We start from the raw sequence: 20,364 nt of genomic DNA, 5'->3' as shown, positions 1-20,364 counted from the left end.
GTTAATTGTATTTAAATGTATGTTTCTTATACAACGTGTAAATGCTTGTATTAATTCATATGCTTCAATTTTATTAAAATCTAGTAAGTATGTATTCTCTCAAAAATTACCTAATATGCGGTATTTTTTTCCTTTTTTCCCTTTAAATTAATAAAAATGATTTAAAGAATTATTCACAAAATGTCTTTGACTTCAATAAAAATGCATACCTATTAAAGGTAAAATTTATAGACAGTAGTTAGGGTTCTTATTCATAATGTTCTGAACAAAACTAACCACCACCAGGATGGACTAACAGACAGACACAAAATATATAAGGGGAATAAAAGCCAAGAAATAAATTCAAATACTTACAAAGCAGCATTGTAATGTAATAGCCATGGTCCCCTGACAGTGAGACTAATCATTGTGAAAGGACTTTACACTTGGATTTATTTGCATCGTACGTATATTGCCTAGCCTTAAACTCAATGCTAAAATACTTGTGCTACAGTTGGCTGTGATTTATATAAATTTCACTAGATGGCAGTGTTGGTCGGGCAGCCAAATGTTTACAAGTCATCTCTTCATATTTGATACCAGACTAAGAACATTACACAACTGGACTCCTTGTTACCATTAAAAATAGATCATGGCCGGGCTTAAGCTCAGGAGTCAGATACCAGCCTGGGCAACATGGTGACACTCTGTATTTAACAACAATTTTTCAAAACTGTTTTATGAATAAAAGACACATCACTTAAAAACATAATAAAAAGACAATGTAAGGAGCAGGAATTTAAACAAAAAATACTCTGAGCACATTTGCTTTGCTGTTTATCTCTCCTAGTATCTCAAGCTTGAGGGTGCTTAGGACACATCTGAGAAACTTATTTAGAACTCACATTTCCAGTCCCTGCTCCCACCCTTGAGATTCTTTTTTGTGTGTGAGACGGAGTTTCGCTCTTGTTACCCAGGCTGGAGTGCAATGGCGCGATCTCAGCTCACCGCAACCTCCGCCTCCTGGGTTCAGGCAATTCTCCTGCCTCAGCCTCCTGAGTAGCTGGGATTACAGGCACGCGCCACCATGCCCAGCTAATTTTTTGTATTTTTAGTAGAGACGGGGTTTCACCATGTTGACCAGGATGTCTCGATCTCTTGACCTCGTGATCCACCCACCTCGGCCTCCCAAAGTGCTGGGATTACAGGCTTGAGCCAGAGATTCTTAATCAGAAGGTCTGCAACAGAACAGAGCTCAATTTTCAAGAAATATTTAAGGTGGTTCTAATACAGCTGGATCATGAGAAATACTGCTCTAAAACTTGAATGCCCAAAGAAGTGGCACATTTGTATCATCAGCTCCAACCCAGTTACTCCTGTGACCACAATACCCAGCCCCATCCCTTCCTGCATTCTCCACACATCTGAAATATTGTATTCAAATATCAGCACCCTAAAGAAATCGGAGCAAGAGTAGATATTGTTTCTAGCATTGCCTACAGCTCAAAGACTCATCCCTTCAAAAATAAATTTAGAAAAATTTATTGCCAAGCAGAAGCCCCTGGATTGCAATGAACTTATTTGCATCAACTATGATAAAATTATGATTTTAAAGGTGTTTGTCAAACAATTAACTCCTGAAACAAAAACAGCTGTACCAAACACCTTTTGTCATCTATCCACCAATCTGACTCTTGAACTTCTAAAAATTGTTCTACATATTGCTTGCATTTCTCTACTTTTTGTCCAAAGCCATCCCTTCCCACTTGACCCCTGGCCAATAGTTCTCCCTGTGTCCTGCTCAGCATTCACCGGCTGTCTCTGTTCACAACCTATCACGTCTCGCCTCCATCTTGGCTTCTCCCATAAAGACCTAACATCTCAAAACAGGCTCAGTGGCTCATGCTTGTAATCTCAGCATGTTGCGAGGCCAATACAGGATCGCTTGAGACCAGGAGTTCGAGACCAGACTGGGCAATATAGGGAGATCCTATCTCTACAAAAAATAAAATGAGATATGGTGGCATGTGCTTATATTCCCAGCTACTCAGGAGGCTGAGATGGGAGGATTTGCTTGAGCCTGGGAGGTCAAGGTTGCAGTGAGCCCCATGATCATGTCACTGCACACCAGCCTGTGTGACAGAACGAGACCTGCCTCAAAAAAAAAAAAAAAAAGACCTAACATCTCATATTTTCCCACTTGAGAATCTGGAACTAGTGTCTGTCATCTGTAATGTTTACCAATTCATATCCAATCTTGAAAGAATACTGTTAGTGGCAGATTTAAAGAATAAAGAATCTTTATGTCATTCCTAAGCAATACTGATTATAGTTAACATTCCCATATTGTGATTAATTACTAATAGAAGTAGCCTCAAGTATTTCACCAATTATCATAGTTTTTATTGACTGTGGGTAATTCATTCTATTGTGTTTCAGTCATTTTCATCTACTACTAGAGTTTTTGTTTTGTTTTGTTTTGTTTTTTTGTAGAGATGGAGTTTTGCCATGTTGGCCCACTGGTCTTGAACACCTGACCTCAAGTGATCTGTCCATCTTGGCCTCCCAAAGTGCTGGGATTTCAGGTGTGAGCCATTGTGCCTGGCCATTATTGTATTTTACCACATTTTTTATTATATTTTAAGTTCTGGGGTACATGTGCAGATCCTGCAGGATTGTTATACAGGTGTACAGATGACATAGTGATTTGCTGCATCCAACCCCCATCATCTACATTAGGTATTTCTCCTAATGTTAACCCTCCCTAATCCCCTCACCCCCTGCTGTCCCTCCCCAAGCCCCCCAACCCCCAACAGGCCCCAGTGTATGATGTTTCCTTCCCTGTATCCATGTGTTATCATTGTTCAACACCCACTTATGAGTGAGAATATGCAGTGTTTGTTTTTCTGTTCTTGTGTCAGTTTGCTGAGTATGATGGTTTCCAGATTCATCCATGTCCCTGCAAAGGACATGAACTCATTCTTTTTTATGGCTGCATAGTATTCCATGATGTATATGTGCCACGCTTTCTTTATTCAGCCTATCATTGATGGGCATTTGGGTTGGTTTCAAGTGCCACAATGAACATACATGTGTCTTAATAGCGTAACGATTTATAATCCTTTAGGTATATACCCAATAATGGGATTGCTGGGTCAAATGGTATTGTCATTTCTAGATCCTTGAGGAATTGCTACACTGTCTTTCACAATGGTCGAACTAATTTACACTCCCACCAACAGTGTAAAAGCATTCCTATTTCTCCACATCCTCTCCAGCATCTATTGTCTCTAGATTTTTTAATGATCACCATTCTAACTGGCGGGAGATGGTATCTCAATGTGGTTTGAGGTGTTTTTTTTTTTAATTGCACTTTAGGTTGTGGGGTACATGTGAAGAACATACAAGATTGTTGCAATAGGTACATACATGGCAATGTAGCTTGCTGCCTCCAAACCCCATCACCTATATCTGGCATTTCTCCCCATGTTATCCCTCCCCAACTCCCTCCCCCTGCTGTCCCTCCCCTAATCCCCCCCAACAGACCCAGTGTATGATGCTCCCCTCCCTGTGTCCATGTGTTCTCATTGTTCAACACCCAACTATGAGTGAGAACATGTGGTGTTTTATTTTCTGTTCTTGTGTCAGTTTGCTGAGAATGATGGTTTCCAGATTCATCCATGTCCCTACAAAGGACATGAACTCATCACTTTTTATGACTGCATAGTATTCCATGGTGTATATGTGCCACATTTTCCTTGTCCAGTCTATCATCGATGGGCATTTGGGTTGGTTCCAGGTCTTTGCTATTGTAAACAGTGCTGCAATGAACATATGTGTGCATGTGTCTTTATAACAGAATGATTTATAATCCTTTGGATATATGCCCAGTAATGAGATTGCTGGGTCAAATCGAATTTCCATTTCTAGGTCCTTGAGGAATCACCACACTGTCTTCCACAATGGTTGAACTAATTTACACTCCCATCAACAGTGTAAAAGTGTTCCTATTTCTCCACATCCTCTCCAGCATCTGTTGTCTCCAGATTTTTTAATGATCGCCATTCTAACTGGCGTGAGATGGTATCTCAATGTGGTTTTGATTTGCATTTCTCTAATGACTAGTGATGATGAGCGTTTATTCATATGTCTGTTGGCTGCACATGAGAAAAGTCTTCTTTTCAAGTGTCTGCTCATGTTCTTCGCCCACTTTTGAATGGGTTTGTTATGTTTTAGTGTTTATAAGGAGTAGCTACTAAATTTTATCATATGTAGTTGAAGTAACTTAAAATAATTATATGGTTTCTTTCCTTTAATTCATTAGTATGAATATCCTATTGCTAGATTTCTAATCTCTAGCCATTCTTTGATTCTTGAAATCAACTCTATGAGGTGACAGTTCTTTTACTATCCTGCTGGATTAGGTTTCGTAGTTTTCTTCAATAACTTCACATTTATGTAATTTTTGTCATCTTATAATTCTAGATTAGTTTCATATAGGAGTTAATTTACCTTTACAAGTTGGCTGATCCTTAGTAGTAAAACTATTTGGGCTTGGTGCCTTTTTAATGATAGACTTTTACTTTTATGATCTCTTCTATTGTGATTGGTCCATCATGATTTTATATTTTGGAAGGAATCAATATCAGTGTTTTCCTAGGAAATAATTCATTTTATCTAGTTTTTCAAAATTATTGTCTTATGGTCACATATAACATTTTCTTGTAAATATATATTTCCAATTGTGATTCTATCTATAATTTTCAATGTTTGCCTATGGAGAGCTTTGAAGTTCTAGGACACTCTCTTTCCCTTCCACTCCACTTCTGGGCAAGTTGATAAACTCCCTCTTTTGATACTGGGTGTGAAGTTCAAACAATGCAAGCCTCAACCCACATGTGGGAACCTTCACCTCAACCCTAACCTTTAACCACAATAAACCCCAAACCAGTGTCCTTTCCCTGCACTCTCAAGCCATTTTTAGACCTGCCTAGGAGCCTGCCCTAATCTTCCAAAAAGCCTCATTATATGAGCAATAAATCTTTTCATACTCTCTTGATGGATACGTGGTGTCATCAGTCTCGACATCCAAAGAGGCAGAGGGGAGGCAGGTTTCTATCCCACCTCTGTAGGGTAACATTAATTGGTGCTATGAGCAGTGTGTCTGAGTAATAACCACTACCATAAAGGTATCTTTCTTTTCATGCTCTGGCTTGCTAACTGGCTGTGCTGCCTCATCTTGCATTTGCTGAGTCCTACAGAGTCTGTTCTAGATTCAACCAATCTAAGTCAGAAATTTCTATAATCGGCATTTGGGGACAGAGCATGGGACGAAGGTCCTCATTAGAGTTGCCCTGGGTCATATGCCTTGGCTTCACTTATCTGTACATCTCAGTTTAAATAATTTGACTTGATTCTAGCATAAGCCATGACTGACATTAGACTCTGGAAAACAACTCTTACCCTGTGACCTTTGATTGTGTGTTTCAACCCACTGTTGTCTCCTACATTATAGAGGGATCCAGGAAAAGACCAATTGCCTATGCAATATATGGATCCTACATAGGTAATTTATGTATCATCACAGTGTGGAGAAAGAGCAGTCATCATGAGGCATGCTGAGGTCACACTTTTCAAAATGGCTGGCTCACCAGGACCCTACAAAATGTCTTTAGGCAGCTGCTTCCTATGCCTCTATTGCTAAAAAATCCTGATCCTCATGGTCACAGGAAAATCATCCATGGTATCCATGGCACAGTCATAGAGTTCATTCAAACTCAACTTAAATCCAGGGGCCTTAATTCAAAAATGCAACCATTTCCATGGGCAGCCCCTAATCCTGAGAATACTAATTTGCAATTCTGAATAAAGAAACTTATACAGTAAATATGAGCAGGGAGAGTGGATCCACCTCTCCCACCAAATTATATTCAGTAACAAAAAAGAAAAAGAAAAAAAGGAGAGAGGGAGAGAGATACAACCAGAGAAAACAAAAACCTGAAACAAAGATCCACAATTAGAACCACTACAATTAATTTGGTCCCAATTGGGAATCCAAAATGTATAAAAAGAATTTATACAACAAAAAGATAAAAGGAGACTGATTGGCTTTTGCACCTTATAATATAGGTTCTGAATTAACTTTAATATCTGCTGAAATGCAACAAGTAGCAAAACTTTATGGCTTTAATCAATACTGGAGCTAAAATCACAGTTTTTGTCTGGGGATCCAATGAATTTAAACAAAATTATCTCCTATAATCTTAGAGGAGTCACTGAACATAAACTAGAAGACAAACAGGTATGCCTCAACTTTATCTTAATTCTACATAGTCATAGCCCCCATTGCTATAAAATATCCAATGGGTATGGAAACTCTGACCCAATGAGTAATAAATTACAATTAAATTAAGTCTTTGGCACTTATGAAATGCTTTATCAAAAAGGGACCCATGAACCTCCCACTATCTCTGGTTAAAAGTTACTAGGGCCCAATGTAAATAAAAACAGGGCCTTCAAAGATTGAAACTCATTATTCAAAATCTATTTAAAGGAGATGTGACTATCCCCACTGCTTCTCAACAGTGTAACAACCCAATTGGCCTATTCTTAAAACTGGAGATAGCAAATGGCATCTCATGGTAAATTATCACAGCCTTATTGCCACAGACTCACCCATTAAAGTCTTTATACTCAATATTATTGAAATTACTGACACCATCCAACAAGCAAATAGTAGATACTTTACGTCCACAGATTTGGCTAATATGTTCTGCTCAGTGCCTATTTCACCAGACTCACAGCCGCGGCTTGCTTTTCCTCCCCAGGAACACAATACACCTGTTCTAGGCCACCCATGAGGTACTGCCATGGCTCTGCCATTGCACACAGACTTTGCAGGCAAGAACTCAACTGCAGCCAACTTTCTCAGTAACACAGGTATGGCATGACACAGATGGTGTCCTCTACTGAAAACATTCATTGGATACACTCATTCAGGACAAAAAAAAAATACATAGAACTTCACAAAACAGAGATGGAATATTGCCCCACACATAGTACAAGGCTACATCATCTCAGTTAAATTCTTGGAATTATTTGGTAAGCTGAGGGCTTGGATCTGGCTCTGACTTGATGTGCCAGGCTCTGCCTTTGAGGGGTTGTTCTTCCAACCCTACCTGGGCCCTAATTCCCATGCTAGGCTGCCCCTGCCCCACACCTATAAGGCCTTCCTTGCTGTACTCCACATAAAAGGTTTAGTACTGAATTTTTCATAAAAAGAAAGAAAAGGTAGAGGAAAAGCTACATGTTACCTTTAAAATGAAATAATTTTTCAAGTTGTATATAAAGAAAAATTAAGCCTCATTTTCTTAAAGTTTATTTTTCCACTTGAAATGAAAAGGAATTTTTTAATCAGATGAATGAAACTTCTTCAGTCTTCATAAAAAATTACAGCCAGAATTGAGCTGAGTATCTTTACTCTGCTGTAGTTCAGAAAATCAGTACATCTAAGCAGGAGATACAGAAGGATGTGATCAGAAGAAAGGGACTGTTATAGTCATTGGAAAATAATTTAATATTTATTAGGTACTTATTTAATATTTATTAATCATTATCAAGTTTAGTATCTTATCCATTTTAATAAAACTGTTTCTATTATTGTGGCACACCAAAATAGTGAGATCGATCTTTACTAAATTTGGAGGGCATATTTGGGGCAGACTTACTTGAAATACAAACTCTGTGTTACATATTCAATTTCCTTTGAAAGCCCTAGATTTTTATTTATAACATCTAACAAAAGTATAGAGTTGCTTATGTCATCTGATCAGGGAATATATGTACTATGTGTTAGGATGCTGAGGAGAGAAACAAACTGTGGTTTCAGATATTAGCCCCAAATCAAACATCACAAGTACAGACACTCTCCATCACCAATTCGTGATTCAGCTGCTTCTTATGTGGACAACTCCTGACATCAAAACAGGCAGAATGGTTGCCTATGGATAATAATGAAATGAAGTAAAAAAATTTTTTTATTTCATTCCCTGTGATTACTTGTATTTTCTTTTTCTTTTATTTTCTTTTTTCAGTTTTAAAGAGCAGGGAGTTTAATAGGCAAGAAAGAAGGTGAAAGGAAGAAAGAAGCAGCTCACCTGTACAGACAGAGGGAGGGAGAGGTCTCCAAAGCTGAAACAGGGAACCCCACTTTCAGGTGATTATTTGTATTTTCTAAACATTATCCAACATACATGTACTACATGAGAAGAAATATTTAATAGCAGTAAGAGCCATTGTCTATTTTAAACTGTGTGTTCCTACACATATGCCTAAAGCCATTATAATGCAAGTGATCTGCTTCGCTTTTCTTCCTCACTTCCTATAACATTTTTTCTAACTTTCTCGTAGCACTTTCATATCTTGCTTCATGTATACCTTGACATTATTTTTCTTCCTTAATAAGTGGTAAAATCTTTGAATCCTGAGATTGGATTTTAATCATCTGTATATCTCCACCACCATGAAACACATTATGTTACAATATGAGAGAAGATAAATAATTTTCAGGAAAAATGAATGAATAAATGAATAGCTACTGTAGATGAAATGAGGTTAAACACCTTTTTTAAGGAAAAATCTATTGGTAGTGTCTATACTATTATAGGTATATGACATCCAAAAATGCTACATGAAGTCAGCATTTCTGGAAAGAAGACGGGTAGGTAGATCTGAACTGAGGGCTTCTAGATTGCCAGAGGAAAGGGAAGGGGGATCTGGCAGTACAGTGTTTACCACCAGGGGCTCAGCAAGCCTTCCAGCCTAACTGCCTGCTCATCTACTGCAGCTCCTAATTTCAAACAGGTGAGCCAGAGACACTGTGCCTCTTCTTGCCTCAGGTATTTCCCGAATCATCGTAATTGGTAAACCTATTATGGGATACAACTTCTGTGCATGCACAGTGAACATCCACACTTGTTTCACAGAGACTGTTCTTCTCAACCCAGGAAAAAAACACTCCACAGTGAATGCCTTATGACCAAGTTCTTCAACTCCCAGAAGATCTCCTTTACCATGGCTAATTTCTCTCGGTGTTTCCAGCTCAAATGAAAACGTGTTGGTTCACGTTCCTCAGCATTTTTTTTCTATTTTAGGCTTCCCTGTAAAAATAAGATTTTAGCTCCAAGGGCAGGCATTTGGACCTTTCTGGCAGGGACTCCTGCCCTGGGCAAGCACACTTGATGATCATATGGTACATGGTCCCTCCTCTCATGACCATCTGCTAAACTGGCTCTCTGCCCACTCACAAGCTCACTGAATTGTTTCACTAGGACACAGGTGCCAGGCTATCATGGGTTTAAATGAGCAGCCGACATAATAAAACAAAATGTTCCTCTTCTCTTCAGGAAGATCCTTCCCCCATGACAGCCTTAAAATAGTGCCACTACATGGCCTTTGAAGCTTGATTAAAGCCAGAGACATGGGTGAGCCAAAGATAATATTGTGAGAAGAAAACCCTGAGAGATGAGTGCTTACAGAGCAGAGCAACAGTGACTGCAATAGCTGTGGTGCAGGTAGAGGGGTGGGGTTAACCAGAATCCTAGGAATCTAGAAGGAAAGATGTCATCACTTCAAGAATATTTAAATGGATCCTTAAAAAATCAAAGGAGATCTAAATTGTGTGCATGACCATGGCAGAGAGGAGCAGAAGTAAGCCTGCTACTTGAGGAAGAGTTCAGCCAGCCTCTGAATCTTGAGGCTCTTAACAGTTAGCCGGGGGTAATAATAATACTATGTTATTATCACTATGACTATCTAACAATCATTTCAAATCTTAGTTGTCTAAAACAACAATAATTTTTAAATTCTCAAAAACTTGGGAGCAGCTCAACTGGACAGTTCTAACTCAGGACCCCTTGGGAGGTTGCAGTGAGTGGAGGCTGCATCTGGGTCCTCTCAAAGCCTTTTTCACTCACACATCTGGGCTGGAAGGACCGAAAGATCTAGCAGCTGGAACTATTAGAGCTCCTCAGGCATCTGCCTCTTTCCAGCCTGGCAGGTTCAGGGTCACCAGACTTCTTACATGGTGTCCCTAGAGGACTGTGGCCTGAGATAGTGAGCCAGGAGGAAGCTGCATTGTCATGTAGGCTTAAAAACCAAGTTGTGTCACTTTCACACATTCTATTGGTAGGCAGTCACAAAGGTCTATCCCACCACTTCACGGAAAAATGTTAACATATGAATTATAAGAAGAGCATGGGGAGTGAGAGATATACCTTCTGTCTTTGAAAACTATAAGCTGTCATGCCATACGAGGTTGTTAAAAAGATTAAATGAGATTATTCACATTCAGTTTATAAACTGTAAAGCACTATACAAAGTTATAATAGTAAGAATAAAATTCTACATGTGTCTCTCTGTTATAGAAGGTCATTTCTAAAGATAAGGTAAAAGGGCATAGTGAACTTTTGATTTTTGATTTTTTTTTTTTTTTTTGAGATGGAGTTTCACTCTTGTTACCCAGGCTGGAGTGCAATGGCGCGATCTCGGCTCACCGCAACCTCTGCCTCCTGGGTTTAGGCAATTCTCCTGCCTCAGCCTCCTGAATAGCTGGGATTACAGGCATGTGCCACCATGCCCAGCTAATTTTTTGTATTTTTATTAGAAATGGGGTTTCACCGTGTTGACCCGGATGGTCTCGATCTCTAGACCTCGTGATCCACCCGCCTCGGCCTCCCAAAGTGCTGGAATTACAGGCTTGAGCCACTGTGCCTGGCCAGTGAACTTTTAAATGGAGTTAAGACAGTAGTAGTAGCACAGAAACCATCTTTATTCAAAGATTTGTGATACATTGTTTATACCAATAAATTTTAAGACGTTTATACGTTTATTTTGTCATATTTCTTTTTTTAAAAATCACCTGCCTTAAGAATACCTCTTCCTGCCTTGACACAATGGTTCACATCTATCATTTCAGCACCTTGGGAGGCTGGAGGATCACTTGAGGCCAGGAGTTTTGAGAACAACCTGGACAACATAGGAAAACCCTGTCTCTACAAAAATGAGAAAATTGGCAGGGTGTGGTACCATGCCCCTAAAGTCTGAGCTACTCAGGAGGCTGAGGCAAGAGGATTGCTTGAGCTCGGGTGTTCAAGACTGCAGTGAGCTATGATGACTACTGCACTCCATGCTGAACAACAGAGCAAGACCCTCTCTCAAAAATAATAATAATAATAATATCTTTTCCTTTTTCACAATCTAATGGAACCTAAATGAAAATCTTAGATTTTGCTGCTAACTAAACAGAATACATATTAGGGAACTGTCTTATTTGGGATTCAAATGATTTCTAAAGTTTCTATAAGTTCTAGGAAATTGGAAGTCTAAGAGCCAGTTGGATTCACCTTACTAATTCAATGCATTAAATTTGTAAAATATTTATTTATAGACAGGTCTCAAGTATCAACTTTTAATTTACAAATATGCTTACACTGAAGAAATAACAACACAAATAGAAGTCAGTGAAAGAAAGGAAACAGAAAGATTAACCCTATCTAACCCTCTCTGATTGGGTGGGTTCCAGAAGAGAAGGTCTTCCAGGGTTCAGGGTTTAGTCCCCTGTAAGGTGAGTCCTAGAAAAGAGACTGACTGAGACTCTATGGTCTGCGGATCCCAGGAAGTGCACCTAGCTACCTAAAGGAAACTGGGATCTAATCCCTACCTGATACCTAATTTCCAAAAATTATTCCTCTGTATACTCCTTCCAGATCTTATCCCCCACAATAAGATAAATATATCAGAAAGGTATAGGTTCTCTGAAGGTTGTAACTATTTTAGGCTGTCATCACTGTTATTATTAGAGAAGTTTGCCCATCAGTTGTTGTTAATCAGAATTACTGAGGTGATATTTTTAAATGAAAAAAGTAAGATGCAGAATAGAGTTAGAGTATGTAACGATGTCTATAAAAGAAAATAACATATTCATACACACATATATATTCACTCTGTAAATAAACACTTGTCCAATGAATGTGTATGTTTTCATGTACATAGAATATCTCTCTGAAAAGATAACACACAAAACTGGAGGCCGTTGTTGCCCCAGCAAAGAAAACTGAGGGTCTGGGAGAGAGAGAAAGTCAAGGAAATCTTGCGTTCACTAAATTTACTTTTGTACTTTTACACTGTGTACCATATACATACATTACCCATTCAAAAGCTTGTTTGAAGCTACTCTGGGATAATTAGTGGCCAGTATGCTTGCAAATTAACTAGGATGGAGCACTATGATCAGAGAAAGAACCTCAGGCTCTTCATGCCTTGCTTCTTTCTCACACTAGGATTGCACTGGTTTCTATTTTAAATGCATATAAAGTCACATCATAAAGACTTTTTAATTTTATCATCTTAGCCAGGGTTCCCTCTGAAAATAAAACCTGAAGCAAAGACTTAAGTACAAGCAGTTTATTTGAGAAGTGATCCCAGGTTGCAGAATGAAGGAAAAGGTAGCTAATATAGGAGGGAAATTCTCTCCCAGAAGGGGTTCATAGTTGGCCACCACTATGCTTTCCTCAGTCGTGAGGGAATGTCTGAGAAGGTTTCTCAGAACCTGACTGGGACAAGAGAGAATGGGATAGTTATTCATTGGCTCAGGTTTCTCCCAACAGGGTTGTATTTGCCAGTACTACAGGATTTCATAAAATGTTCCACCTGCAGGTGTCACAGAAATCCCAGAAAAAAAGCAAGCTGTGTGCCTAGTGCAGGCCTGAGGTGAGGCACTGATGGGATGTACTGAGTGAGACTGCCTGAAGCCTGACCAGACCTGGTCACCACAGCAGCAGCTGGGATGAGACGGTAGACAGAGAAGTGCCCAAAACATTTTTAAGAAATTCCTTCTTCAACAACTTTCTTCATCAATTCATATTCTATCAGTCTTCATACTGGTATTGCTTTTCTTTCCCTAGCCAAAAAAGAATAATGATCATGCACTTTTAAGAGGAATTTAACATGTAAAAACATTATCAATGTGCTCGTATACATAAAAAATATTTCTGGAAGGATACTCAAAATAACTTGTTTTGTTCATTTCAAAATAAAATCAGTTTTTTAAAAAAAGTTAAACACATACAAGTTAGCATCATATTTCAGAAATTTTGCCAGATATAGAAAAAAAAAACCACAGGCATTTGCATAAAGATAGAGGTTTGAACGTATATATTTACCTCTATTCTGTCTGAAACCCCATTAATATGAGAGTAAAGAAATATTTTTAAGTATAAACCCATGAAGCAAAAAAAACAGAAGATGATAAAATAGCAACAAAATATGGGAAGCTGGAAAGTAGATGGGTGAATGCTAAGTGACCCAGCAGACTGGAGAATGCTGAAACCTGTGTCAGTAGTGGGAAAAACCAACAGGTAAACTGATTTGCCTCAGAACTCCAGACATACTCAGGAATTACAGGGATGGGTACCTATGAAAGTGGAATTTAAAAAAAAAACTAAAACTAGGATAGTTACTTTAATTTAGTGTAGGAAGAAGTTAGCGTTTGGAGTCCTGCCTCATTCCATGCAGCTGGGAACTGCCCCTTTCCCACCCTAGTGGAAGGTAAGATAAGATAATAAGAGAAACTCTACTCTGAAGTACACCGTGCAGAGTTGGGTTCAGAAGTATCTCTTCAAAACATGGGATTAAATTAAAGTCTACATATTAAAAGTTGAGTTCTCCAGCCCCTTCTACTCAGCTCCCAGAATTCTGACAACTAGGTTTGTATTCTTTCGACAGGGTACTAGAAGCTTCTTCTCCAGAAACCAACCCAATAGAAAAGTCTTAAAGATACTCACAAAGATTCCCCTTGAAAAACAGCTGAACTAAATCACCTAAAAATTAAGCCCATGAGTCCACAAGCCCTTTATCCTCCAGACCCAGATCTTCTCATCAGTTATGTGGTGCCAACATTTTAAATATGAGAGGACAACTGAGGATCATCTGATATTGAGGAAAGCCAGAAACCAAAGGAACTTAGAAGAAAGAGTAACAATATTAAATAAACATTTTTAATAAATATAATGGAGAAAATTTTTGCAATCTCTCCATCTGACAAAGGGATAATATCCAGAATGTACAAGAACTTAAACAAACTTACAAGAAAAAAACAACCCCATCAAAAAGTGGGTAAAAGATATGATCAGACTCTTCTCAAAAGGAGACATTTATGCAGCCAACAAACATATGAAAAAATGTTCATTATCACTGGTCATTAGAGAAATGTAAATCAAAACCACAATGAGATACCATCTCTCACCAGTTAGAACAGCAATCATTGAAAAGTCGGGAAACAACAGATGCTAGAGAGGAGGTGGAGAAATAGGAACGCTTTTACACTGTTAGTGAGAGTGTAAATTTCTAGTTCCATGGAGATTCCTCAAGGATCTAGCAATAGAAAGAGCATTTGACCCAGCAATCCCATAACTGGGTTTATACCCAAAGGATTCTAAATCATTCTACTATAAAGACACATGCACATGTTTATTTATTATAGTACTATTCACAATAACAAAGACTTGGAACCAACCCAAATGTCCATCAATGATAGACTGGATAAAGAAAATGTGGCACACATATGCCATGGAGAGCAATGCACCCATAAAAAAGAATGAGTTCATGTCCTTTGTAGGGACATGGATGAAGCTGGAAACCATCATTCTCAGCAAACTAACACAGAAACAGAAAACCAAGCACCACATGTTTTCACTCATAAGTGGGAGTCAAACAATTTGAAAATGTATGAGCACAAGGAGGGGAACATCACATACCAGGGCCTGTTTGGGGGTGAGGGACAAGGGGAGGAAAAGCATTAGGAGAAATACCTAATGTAGATGATGGGTTGATAGGTGCAGCAAACCACCATGACATGTGAATATCTATGTAACAATCCTGCACATTCTAAATATGTACCCCAGAACTTAAAGGAAAATAAATAAATAAATGTAAAAATAAAGCCTTTAATCTCCTCAGAAAAATAAGAGAATATAATAGTGTACTCACACAAGAATATGATACTGTAACGAGTTTCACAAAACAAGTAAACTGATTTGAAATTAAATGTCATGATAGCAGAAATAAACTTTCATAGAAGGTCTGAGATTCAAAAATAAAACAATCTCCTAGGAAGTAGAATAAAATGTCAAATGAAATATTAGAGAAATATTTAAGTCCAGGAGATCTAATATTCTAAATAATAGATGTTTCAGAAAGACAAAATATGTTAAATGGAGAAGAAGAAAATAATCAAAGAAATAATTTAGGGAAAATTTCCAAAACTGAAAGACAATAGTTTCTGGACTGAAAGGACCTACTAATTATACAACACAATGATTTTTTAAAAAAATTAAACTTCAAGTCATATCAGTCAGAAATTTCACAACACTAGAAACAGAAAGATATATAAGCATGAAGACAAAAAAAGTAAAGATTAGATGGGCACTAGATTTCTCAAAAGTAATACTGGAAATTATAGAATAATAAAGAATTACTTTGAGTTTCTAAGAGAGAAATATTCCCAAGCTCGATTCACCCAGACAAATTATCAATAAGTATGGAAAGGGAAGATCAACATGCAAGTTTCCAAAAATATACCTCCTGTGCACTTTTTCAGGAAGCTACTGAAAAATGTGCTACTCCAAAATGAGGGCCTGAACCAAGAAACAGGAAGACATACTACCCAATAAATAGAAAGCTTAAGAGAGAATAAAGGCAATCCCAGGATAGTGGTGAATGAAAAACCAAGGATGTATCTACACAGCAGCCTGAATAATGGAGAGAAACAGTACAGAAGATCTAGGAAAGATGCCCTCAAAAAGACAAAATACATTTGCATTTTACTGCCTACTAGATACTCACTGCACCATTAAAGACAATCACCTCACCACTGAAGACTGAAAGTGAAGAAATAGGAAAAGATATTTCATGCAAACAAAATCCAAGAGTGAGAAGAAGTAATCATACTTGTAACAGATATAATAGATTTTAAGTCAAAAACTGAAAAAAGAGACAAAGAAGGTCATTATATAATAATAAAGGGATCAATTCCACAAGAGAATATAAAAGTCATAAATATATAGGCACTCAACACCAGAGAATGCAAATATATAAAGTAAATAGTATTAGATCTAAAGGGAGAGACAGACTGCAATACAATAATAGTAGGGAACTTCAACACTCACTTTCAACAATGGATAGATTACCTAAACAGAAAGTCAACAAAGAAATATTGGCCTTAAAGGGTACCATAGACAAAATGGAAGTAACAGACATTTATGAAGTATTCCATCCAACAGCTGCAAAATGCACATTTTTCTCAATTGCACGTGGAACATTTTCCAGGATATATCATCAGTTAGGTCACAAAACAACTCAAAATATTTAAGAAGATAGAGAGCATATCAAGTATCTTATTTCTGAACATGATATAAAACTAGAAATCAACAACAAGAAAAACTTAGGAAACTTTACAAATACCTAGACATTAAAAACATGATTCTGGCCAGGTGTGGTGGCTCACACCTGTAATCCTATCTCTTTGGGAGGCTGAGGTGAGTAGATCACCTGAGGCCAGGAGTTCAAGATGAGCCTGGTGAACATGGCAAAACCTCGTCTCTACTAAAAATACAAAAATTAGCTGGGCATGGTGGCGGGCACCTGTAATATCAGCTACTTGGGGCTGAGGCAGGAGAATCACCTGAACTGAGGAGGCAGAGGTTGCTGTGAGCCAAGATCACACCACTGCACTCCAGCCTGGGTGACAGAGGCACACTCAGTGTCAAAAAAAGAAAAAAAAATGTTTCTAAATTTTAAAAAAATAGGTCAATGAAGAAATTCAAAGATAAATTTTTGGGGAGTTTTTTTTATTGTACTTTAGGTTCTGGGATACATATGCAGATCATGCAGGATTGTTGCATAGGTACATACATGGCAATGTGGTTTGATGCCTCCATCCCCCATCACCTATATCTGGCATTTCTCCCCATGTTATCCCTCCCCAACCTCCCCATCTCCTGCTGTCCCTCCCATGCCCCCCTCAACAGACTCCAGTATGTGATGCTCCCCTCCCTGTGTCATGTGTTCTCATTGTTCAACACCCAACTATGAGTGAGAACATGCAGTGTTTGATTTTCTGTTCTTGTGTCAGTTTGCTGAGAATGATGGTTTCCAGATTCATCCATGTCCCTACAAAGGACACAAACTCATTGATTTTTATGGATGCATAATATTCCATGGTGTATATGTGCCACATTTTCCTTGTTCAGTCTATCATCAATGGGCATTTGGGTTGGTTCCAGGTCTTTGCTATTGTAAATAGTGCCGCAATGAACATATGTGTGCATGTGTCTTTATAATAGAACGATTTATAATCCTTTGGGTATATACCCAGTAATGGGATTGCTGGGTCAAATGGAATTTCCATTTCTAGGTCCTTGACAAATTGCCACACTGTCTTCCACAATGGTTGAACTAATTTACACACCCACCAACAGTGTAAAAGTATTCCTATTTCTCCATAACCTCTCCAGCATCTGTTGTCTCCAGATTTTTTAGTGATCACCATTCTAACTGGTGTGAGATGGTATCTCAATGTGGTTTGGATTTTCATTTCTCTAATGACTAGTGATGATGAGCTGTTTTTCATATGTTTGTTGGCCTCATATATGTCTTCTTTTGAGAAGTGTCTGTTCATATCCTTTGCCCACTTTTGAAAGGATTTGTTCTTTTTTTTCTTGTAAATCTGTTTTAGTTCTTTGTAGATTCTGGATATTAGTACCTTTGTCAGATGTGTAGATTGCAAAAATTATTTCACATTCTATTGGTTGCTGGTTCTCTCTAATAATTGCTTCTTTTGCTCTACAGAAGCTCTGGAGTTTAATTAAATCCTATTTGTCTATTTTGGCTTTTGTTGCCACAATGCCACAGTGTTTTAGTCATGAAGTCCTTGCCTGTGCCTATATCCTTAATGGTTTTGCCTAGATTTTCTTCTAGGGTTTTTATGGTGTTAGGTCTTATGTTTAAGTCTTTAATCCATCTGGAGTTAATTTTAGTATAAGGTGTCAGGAAGGGGTCCAGTTTCTGCTTTCTGCACATGGCTAGCCAGTTTTCCCAACACCATTTACAAACAGGGAATCCTTTCCCCATTGCTTGTTTTTGCGAGATTTGTCAAAGACCGGATGGTTGTAAATGTGTGGCATTGCCTCCAAGGCCTCTGTTCTGTTCCATTGGTCTAATATCTCTGTTTTGGTACCAGTACCATGCTGTTTTGATGACTAGCCTTGTAGTATAGTTTGAAGTCAGGTAGCAGGATGCCTCCAGCTTTGTTCTTTTTGCTTAAGATTGTCTTAGCTACACAGGCTCTCTTTTGGTTCCATGCAAAGTTTAAGGTGGTTTTTTCCAGTTCTGTGAAGAGGGTCATTGGTAGCTTGATGGGGATAGCATTGAATCTATAAATTAATTTGGGCAGTATGGCCATTTTCATGATATTGATTCTTCCTAACCATGAGCATGGAAGGTTTTCCCATCTGTTTGTGTCCTCTTTTATTTCCTTGAGCAGTGGTTTGTAGTTCTTCTTGAAGAGGTCCTTTACACCCTTTGTTAGTTGTATTCCCAGGTATTTTATTCTTTTTGTAGCAATTGTGAATGAGAGTTCACTCTTGATTTGGCTCTTTGTTAGTCTGTTATTGGTGTATAGGAATGCTTGTGATTTCTGCACATTAATTTTGTATCCTGAGACTTTGCTGAAGTTGCTTATCAGCTTGAGAAGATTTTGGGCTGAGATGATGGGATCTTCTAAATATACAATCATGTTGTCTGCAAATAGAGACAATTTGACTTCCTCCTTTTCTAGTTGAATACAATTTATTTCTTTTTCTTGCCTGATTGCTCTGGCTAGAACTTCCAATACTATATTGAATGTATTCACCAATACTATATTGGTGAAAGAGGGCATCTTTGTCTAGTGCCAGATTTCAAAGGGAATGCTTCCAGTTTTTTCCCATTCAGTATGCTATTAGCAGTGGGTTTGTCATAAATAGTTTTTATTATTTCGAGTTACGTTTCATGGATACCTAGTTTATTGAGAGTTTTTAGCATAAAGAGCTGTGGAATTTCATCAAAGGCCTTCTCTGCATCTATTGAGATAATCATGTGGTTTTTGTCTTTGGTTCTATTTATGTGGTGGATTACATTTATAGACTTGCATATATTGAACTAGTGTTGCATCCCAGAAATGAAGCCTACTTGATCGTGATGGATAAGCTTTTTGATGTGCTGTTGCAATTGGTTTGCCAGTATTTTATTGAAAATGTTTGCATCTATGTTCATCATGGATATTGGCCTGAAGTTTTCTTTTTTTGTTGAGTCTCTGCGGGGTTTTGATATCAGGATGATGATAGTCTCATAAAATGATTTAAGAAGGATTTCCTCTTTTTTTATTGCTTGGAATAGTTTCAGTAGGTGTGGTACCAGCTCCTCTTTGTATGTGTGATATAATTCAGCTGTGAATCCATGGACTTTTTTTAGTTGGTAGGCTATTAACTGCTGCCTTAACTTCAGCCTGTGTTATTGGCCTATTCAGGATTTCAACTTCTTCCTCGTTTAGGCTTGGAAGGGTACAAATGTGCAGGAATTTATCCATTTCTTCCAGATTTACTGGTTTATGTGCATACAGTTGTTTGTAGTACTCTCTGATGGTAGTATGTATTTCTGTGGAATCGGTGGTGATATCCCCTTTAACGTTTTTTATTGCATCTATTTGATTCTTCTCTCTTTTCTTTTTTGTTAGTCTGGCTAGTGGTCTATTTTGTTGATCTTTTCAAAAAACCATCTCCTGGATTTATTGATTTTTTTTAACAGTTTTTTGTGTCTCTACCTCCTTCGGTTCTGCTCTGATCTGAATTATTTCTTATCTTCTGCTAGATTTTGAGGTTTAATCTTGCTCCTCTAGCTCTTTCAATTTTGATGATAGCGTGTTGATTTTAAATCTTTCCTCGCCTCTCATGTGGGCATTTACTGCTATAAATCTCCCTCTAGACACTGCTTTAAATGTGTCTCAGATATTCTGGTATGTTGCATCTTCATTCTAGTTGGTTTCAAAGAACTTCTTTGTTTCTGCCTTCATTTCATTGTTTCTCCAGTCAACATTCAGGAGCCAGTTGTTCAGTTTCCATGAAGTTGTGTGGTTCTGAGTTAGTTTCTTAATCCTGAGATCTAGTTTGATTGCCCTGCTATCTAAGAGACTGTTTGTTATGATTTCCATTCTTTTGCATTTGCTGAGGAGTGATTTACTTCCAATTATGTGGTCAATTTTAGAGCAGGTTTGATGTGGTGCTGAGAAGAATG

The sequence above is a fragment of the Callithrix jacchus genome, chromosome 4, assembly GCF_049354715.1.
Source record: "Callithrix jacchus isolate 240 chromosome 4, calJac240_pri, whole genome shotgun sequence".
NCBI classification, from domain to species: domain Eukaryota; kingdom Metazoa; phylum Chordata; class Mammalia; order Primates; family Cebidae; genus Callithrix; species Callithrix jacchus.
The sequence above is the reverse complement of the archived record's forward strand: the minus strand, read 5'-3'. Positions refer to the sequence as shown.